The following is a 7,500-nucleotide window of genomic DNA, read 5'->3' on the forward strand; positions in this document are numbered from 1 at the left end:
CGGAAGCTGGGCCCGGTGCTGGAGCTCCGTCCCAGGGTGCGGCTCCGTTCCCGGGGTGCGGGAGCCCCCTGTCCCGCAAGCCAGCCGAGGGTCCGGGCGCTGGGGACAGGGTGTCCACCGGGTCCCTGGGAGTCTTTCCCCGGGCCTGGCTGGAGGTCCGGGAGCTGGGCCCGGTGCTGGAGCTCCGTTCCCGGGGTGCGGGAGCCCCCTGTCCCGCAAGCCAGCCGAGGGTCCGGTCGCTGGGGACAGGGGGTCCACCGGGGGCCCGGGGAGGCTGTCCCTGGCCTGGCTGGAGGTCCGGAAGCTGGGCCCGGGGTTGGAGCTCCGTCCCAGGGTGCGGCTCCGTCCCAGAGCCCGGGAGCCCCCCCGTCCTGCGAACCAGCTGAGGGTACGGGCGCTAGGGAAGAGAGGGTCCACCGGGGCCCGGGGAGGCTCTCCCCGGCCTGGCTGGGGGTTCGGAAGCTGGGCCCGGTGCTGGAGCTCCGTCCCAGGGTGCGGCTCCGTTCCCGGGGTGCGGGAGCCCCCTGTCCCGCAAGCCAGCCGAGGGTCAGGGCGCTGGGGACAGGGTGTCCACCGGGTCCCTGGGAGTCTCTCCCTGGGCCTGGCTGGAGGTCCGGGAGCTGGGCCCGGTGCTGGAGCTCCGTTCCCGGGGTGCGGGAGCCCCCTGTCCCGCAAGCCAGCCGAGGGTCTGGGCGCTGGGACCGGGTGTCCACCGGGGCCCGGGGAGGCTCTCCCCGGCCTGGCTGGGGGTCCGGAAGCTGGGCCCGGTGCTGGAGCTCCATCCTGGGGTACGGGAGCCCCCTGTCCCGCAAGCCAGCCGAGGGTCCGGGCGCTGGGGACGGGTGTGCACCGGGGCCCGGGGAGGCTCTCCCCGGCCTGGCTGGGGGTCCGGAAGCTGGTCCCGGGCCCGGTGCTGGAGCTCCGTTCCGGGGTGCGGGAGCCCCCTGTCCCGCCAGCCAGCCGAGGGTCCGGGCGCTGGGGACAGGGTGTCCACCAGGGCCCGGGGAGGCTCTCCCTGGCCTGGCTGGGGTTCGGAAGCTGGGCCGGGTCCGGGGCTTGTGCTCCGTCCCAGTGTCCCAGGGAGCGGGAGCCCCCCGTCCTGCAAGCCAGCCGAGGGTCCAATGCGCTGGGGAAGGGTGTCCACCGGGGCCCCAGGGAGTTTCTCCCCGGCCTGGCTAGGGTTCTGAAGCTGGGACCGGGCCCGGGGCTCTTGCACCGTCCGCGGGCCCGGGGTGCGTGAGCCACCCCCGTCCTGCAAGACAGCCGAGGGTCTAGGTGCTGGAGACAGGGGTCCACCGGGGCCCAGGGAGGCTCTCTCCGGCCTGGCTGCTATCAGAAGCAGGGACCGGGCCGGTGTGCAGGAGTGGCTGGCTTTATCTGCTACGCTGACGGAGCGTAGTTTTCTGCCCACCCCTATACAACCGTGTGGTTTGTGAGAACCCGTCCTGCGGCCTGGTAAGGGTCCGGGTGCCCGTGACGTGGTCCATTGGGCGAAGGGAGTCTCCCCAGACCTGGCTGGGATCAGAAGCAGGGACCGGGCCAGGTGGGTGGGTGGCTGGCTAAGTCCTTTCCACTGCGTAGTAGGAGTTTGCTTAGGGCTGGGCGGACTTTGCGTAGCAGAATTTTAAAAAATTTGTGGAAAACGAGAGCACATCCTGAGTAGGGCTGGGCGGACTTTGCCTAGCGCAACTACGCACTATTCTGAAGAAAATTGTGGAAAACGAGCGCACAACCTCATGGACTGTGTGCCCGGGACGGGTCCCTCGTGCTTGGGCAGGCTCCCCGACCTCCCCAGCCTGGCTGTGTTGAGAAGCAGGGACCGGCCCCGGGCCTCCTGATTTTTGGTCAGGGCCTGGGATCCCACGTCCTGCGGCTGCCAAGTGTCCATCTGCCCGGGACAGGGACCCTGGTGCAGAGCCCCGGAGCCCTGCAAAGGGCAGTCGGGAGCCCTACCGCTATGGCTCGGTGTGGGCAGCTGGAGTCCTTCCGGTCCCGGCCATCTGGTCGCACCTTTCCCTCGGCCATCTGGTCGCGCGCAATGCTTTCCAATGGGGGCGACCAGATGGCCGGGCCGGCCTGGAAGTCCCGATGAGGGTCCATTCGCCTCGCGGATCCAGCCAGGGCTCCAGGAGGCCGGGCGCGTCCGCGCCTAGGGTCCCTCCGTCACTCGGAGCGCGAGGGTTACAAGAAAGGTGGGTAGCCTTCCTCCGGATTAGTAGGGGCAGGGTATGCCGGGACACCCCTCCTGGGGATTGCGGTTCTCAGGCGGGGACCAGATGGGCCAAGCCCGGACGACACTTCCCCGGGGCGTCGGGTGCTTCCTCCTCCAGCCGCGGCGAGGCAAAGTGCCCAGGACGGGCTCCATGGGTCTCCCGGGCGTCCCCCGAGGCCTGCAGCCCCAAAGCCCTGCAGACCCTGGAGCCCTTCAGCACGGAGCCCTGGAGCCCTGCAGGCCCGGAACCCTAGCAGGCCCAAGGCCCTGCAGCCCCGGAGCCCTGCAGGCCCGGAGCCCTGCAGCCCCGGAGCCCTGCAGGCCCAGAGCCCTGCAGCCCCGGAGCCCTGCAGCCCCGGAGCCCTGCAGCCCCGGAGCCCTGCAGCCCCAGAGCCCTGCAGCCCCGGAGCCCTGCAGCCCCGGAGCCCTGCAGGCCCAGAGCCCCTGCAGGCCCAGAGCCCTGCAGCCCCGGAGCCCTGCAGCCCCGGAGCCCTGCAGCCCCGGAGCCCTGCAGGCCCAGAGCCCTGCAGCCACGGAGCCCTGCGTGGGCAGGCGTGGAACCCTACCGCTATGGCTCGGGCAGACGGGAGCCCTTTCAGTTGCCGGCCACCTGGTCGCGCCTTTCCCCCGGCCATGCTGGTCGCGCGCAATGCTTTCCAATGGGGCGACCAGATGGCCGGGCCGGCCTGGAAGTCCCGATGAGGGTCCATTCGCCTCCCAGGATCCCAGCCAGGGCTCCGGGAGGGCCGGGCGCGTCCGCGCCTAGGGTCCCCTCCGTCACTTGCAGCGCGCGGGTTACAAGAAAGGGGGGTATCCTTCCTCCGGATTATTAGGGGCAGGGTATGCCGGAACACCCATGCTGGGGATGTGCGGTTCATTGCCGGGGACCAGATGGGCGACGCCCGGGCAACATCCTCCAAGGCCTCCGGGGGCTTCCCTCCTCCGGGCCGCGGCATGGCAAAGTGCCCAGGGACGGGCTCCACGGGTCCCGGGCAGTCCTCCCCCGGGCGCCCAGGCCCCCGAGAGCTCCGGTGGACCTCCCCGTGCCCGAGGCCAACCCGGGGAAGCAGAGTCCCCCCCCGAGCCCCTGGTGTGAGGGTGGGCAGGCGGGAGCCCTACCGCTATGGCTCGGGCAGACGGGAGCCCTTTCAGTTGCCGGCCATCCGGTCGCTCCTTTCCCCTCGGCCATCTGATCGCGCGCAATGCTTTCCAATGGGGCGACCAGATGGCCGGGCCGGCCTGAAGTCCCGATGAGGGTCCATTCGCCTCCCGGATCCCAGCCAGGGCTCCAGGAGGCCGGGCGCGTCCGCGCCTAGGGTCCCCTCCGTCACTCGCAGCGCGCGGGTTACAAGAAAGGAGGGTATCCTTCCTCCGGATTAGTAAGGGGCAGGGTATGCCGAAACACCCATGCTGGGGTTGTGCGGTTCATTGCCGGGACCAGATGGGCTACGCCGGGCAACATCCTCCCAGGTCCCCGGGGCTTCCCTCCTCCGGGCCGCGGCATGGCAAAGTGCCCAGGACGGGCTCCACGGGTCCCGGGCAGTCCTCCCCCGGGTACGCCCAGGCCCCGAGAGCTCCGGTGGTCCTCCCCGTGCCTGAGGCCCAGCCGGGAAGCAGAGTCCCCACCCCGAGCCCCTGGTGGGTGGGCAGGCGGGAGTCCTTTCAGTTGCCGGCCACCTGGTGGCTCCTTTACCCCTCGGCCATCTGGTCGCGCGCAATGCTTTCCAATGGGGCGACCAGATGGCAGGGCCAGGCCTGGAAGTCCCGATGAGGGTCCATTTGCCTCTCGGATCCCAGCCGGGGCTCCAGGAGGCCGGGTGCGTTCGCCCCTAGGGTCCCCTCCGTCACTCGGAGCGTGGCGGGTTTCAAGAACGGGGGGTAGCCTTCCTCCGGATTACTAGGGACAGGGTCCTCTGGGACCCCTCTCGGTCCTCAGCCGGCAACTGGGTCCTGCCGTGTGGCAGGGTGGCCGGAGGGCCTTCCCCTGCGCGCCCGGGAGCCCCGGATGGGTCCAGGGGCCCGGCCGGGCCCCGGGTCGGGGTCTCCGGCCCCGGTGCCGTCCCCCGGCCTGCGGCACCGCCAAAGGCCCGGGACGGGGTTCCGTTGTGGCCGGGGTGCCTCCCGTGGCTGGATTGGGTTCAGGAGCTCCGGCCGGGCCCCGGGGAGGGCGGCCTCCCCGCCCCGGTCTCCGTCCCGGGTCCTGCCGCGTGGCAGGGTGCCCGGGGAAGGGTCCGGAGGGCCCGGGGGAGGCTTCCCCTGCACCTGCGGTCCTCGGAGCCCCGGCTGGGTCCAGGGGCCCGGCCGGGCCCCGGGTCGGGGTCTCCGGCCCGGGCGCCGTCCCCCGGCCTGCGGCACTGCCAAAGGCCCGGGACGGGGTTCCGTGCGGCCGGGGTGCCTCCCGTGGCTGCATTGGGTTCAGGAGCTCCGGCCGGGCCCCTGGGGGCCCGGGAGGGCAGGCTCCCCACCCCGGTCTCCGTCCCGGGTCCTGCCGCGTGGCAGGGTGCCCGGGGAGGGGTCCGGAGGGCCCCGGGAGGCTCCCCTGCGCCTGCGGTCCCCGAGCCCCGGCTGGTTCAGGGGCCCGGCCGGGCCCCGGGTTGAGGCCTTTGGCCCCGGGCCCAGTCCCCCGGCCTGCGGCACTGCCAAAGGCCCGGGACGGGGTTCCGTTGGGGCCGGGGAGCCTCCCCTCGCTCGTCTGGGTCCCGGAGCTCCGGCCGGGCCCCTGGGGGCCCGTGGAGGGCGGCCTCCCCACCCCGGGCTCCGTCCCGGGTCCCTGCCGCGTGGCAGGGTGCCGGGGAGGGGTCCAGAGGGCCCGGGGAGGCTTCCCCTGCGCCTGCGGTCCCCGAGCCCCGGCTGGGTCCAGGGGCCCGGCCGGGCCCGGGTCGGGGTCTCCGGCCCCGGGCCCCGTCCCCCAGCCTGCGGCACTGCCAAAGGCCCGGGACGGGGTTCCGTTGTGGCCGGGGAGCCTCCCCTCGCTCGTCTGGGTTCCGGAGCCCCGGCCGGGCCCCTGGGGGCCCCGGGGAGGGCGGCCTCCCCGCCCCGGCTCCGTCCCGGGTCCTGCCGCGCGGCAGGGTGCCCGGGGCGCGGTCCGGAGGGCCACGGGGAGGCTTCCCCATCGCCTGCGGTCCCGGGAGCCCCGGCTGGTTCCAGGGCCCGGCCGGGCCCCGGGTCGGGGTCTCCGTCCCCGGGCCCTGTCCCCCGGCCTGCGGCACTGCCAAAGGCCCGGGACGGGGTTCCGTCGTGGCCGGGGAGCCTGCCCTCGCTCGCCTGGGTTCAGGTGCTCCGGCCGGGCCCCTGGGGGCCCCGGGGAGGGCGGCCTCCCCGCCCGGGCTCCGTCCTGGGTCCTTCCGCGTGGCAGGGTGCCCGGGGCGCGGTCCGGAGGGCCCGGGGAGGCTTCCCCATCGCCTGCGGTCCCGGGAGCCCCGGCTGGTTCCAGGGGCCCGGCCGGGCCCCGGGTCGGGGTCTCCGTCCCCGGGCCCTGTCCCCCGGCCTGCGGCACTGCCAAAGGCCCGGGACGGGGTTCCGTGTGGCCGGGGAGCCTCCCCTCGTTCGCCTGGGTTCAGGAGCTCCGGCCGGGCCCCTGGGGGCCCCGGGGAGGGCGGCCTCCCCGCCCCGGGCTCCGTCCTGGTCCTTCCGCGTGGCAGGGTGCCCGGGGCGGGGTCCGGAGGGCCCGGGGAGGCTTCCCTTGCACCTGCGGTCCCGGAGCCCCGGCTGGGTCCAGGGCCGGTCGGGCCCTGGGTCGGGGTCTCCGTCCCCGGGCCCTGTCCCCCGGCCTGCGGCACTGCCAAAGGCCCGGGACGGGGTTCGTCGTGGCCGGGGAGCCTCCCCTCGCTCGCCTGGGTTCAGGTGCTCCGGCCGGGCCCCTGGGGGCCCCGGGGAGGGCGGCCTCCCCGCCCCGGCTCCGTCCTGGGTCCTTCCGCGTGGCAGGGTGCCCGGGGCGCGGTCCGGAGGGCCCGGGGAGGCTTCCCCATCGCCTGCGGTCCGGGAGCCCCGGCTGGTTCCAGGGCCCGGCCGGGCCCCGGGTCGGGGTCTCCGTCCCCGGGCCCTGTCCCCCGGCCTGCGGCACTGCCAAAGGCCCGGGACGGGGTTCCGTCGTGGCCGGGGAGCCTCCCCTCGCTCGCCTGGGTTCAGGTGCTCCGGCCGGGCCCCTGGGGGCCCCGGGGAGGGCGGCCTCCCCGCCCGGGCTCCGTCCTGGGTCCTTCCGCGTGGCAGGGTGCCCGGGGCGCGGTCCGGGGGCCCGGGGAGGCTTCCCCATCGCCTGCGGTCCCGGGACCCCGGCTGGTTCCAGGGGCCCGGCCGGGCCCCGGGTCGGGGTCTCCGTCCCCGGGCCCTGTCCCCCGGCCTGCGGCACTGCAAAGGCCCGGGACGGGGTTCCGTTGTGGCCGGGGAGCCTCTCCTCGCTCGTCTGGGTCCGGAGCCCGCCCGGGCCCTGGGGGGGGGGCCCGGTGAGGGGCGGCCTCCCCGCCCCGGGCTCCGTCCGGGTCCTGCCGCGGCGGCAGGGTGCCCGGGTGCGGGGTCCAGAGGGCCCGGGGAAGCTCCCCCTTCCCTTTTGCCTTTCCCTGGGCCATCTGGTCGCGCCTGTCCCCTCGGCCATCTGGTTCGCGCACGTCCCCTCGGCCATCTGGTCGCGCAGGCCCCTTCGGCCATCTGGTCGCGCAGGCCCTTCGGCCATCTGGTCGCGCCACAATGCTTTCCCTATGGGGCGACCAGATGGCCGAGCTTGCCTGGAAGTCTCGATGAGGGTCCATTGCCTCCCGGATCCCAGCGAGGGCTCCAGGAGGTCGGGTACATTCGCGCCTAGGGTCCCCTCTGTCACCTCGTGCGCACGGATTACAAAGAAAGGGGGGTAATTTTCCTCCGGATTACTAGGGAGAGGGTCAGTCAGACCAAAGTGATGTTTGGCGATACTGAATCAGGGAAGGCAGACCCGGGGCCCGCCCGCCGGGGCCCCCAGGGGCCCGGGTACGCTCCTGCCTCTCAGCCCCTTCCCGATGGTCCTTTCTCTCCGAGTTTTCTGGGTCGGAGCCCCGTGAGGTCCGTGGATCCCGAGACGGGGGAAGGCAGCCCCTGGGCCCGCCCGAAGCGGGGCCCCCAGGGGCCCGGGTGCGCACACCTGCCTCCCAGCCCCCTTCCCGACGGGTCTTTTTCTCCGAGTTTGCTGGGTCAGACCTCCGTGAGGTCCGGCGATCCCGAGAGGGGGAAGGCAGACCCGGGGCCCGCCCGCCGGGGCCCCCAGGGGCCCGGGTACGCTCCTGCCTCTCAGCCCCTTCCCGATGGTCCTTTTTCCGCCG

The sequence above is a fragment of the Triturus cristatus genome, chromosome 1_2 (assembly GCF_964204655.1).
Source record: "Triturus cristatus chromosome 1_2, aTriCri1.1, whole genome shotgun sequence".
Taxonomy (NCBI): domain Eukaryota; kingdom Metazoa; phylum Chordata; class Amphibia; order Caudata; family Salamandridae; genus Triturus; species Triturus cristatus.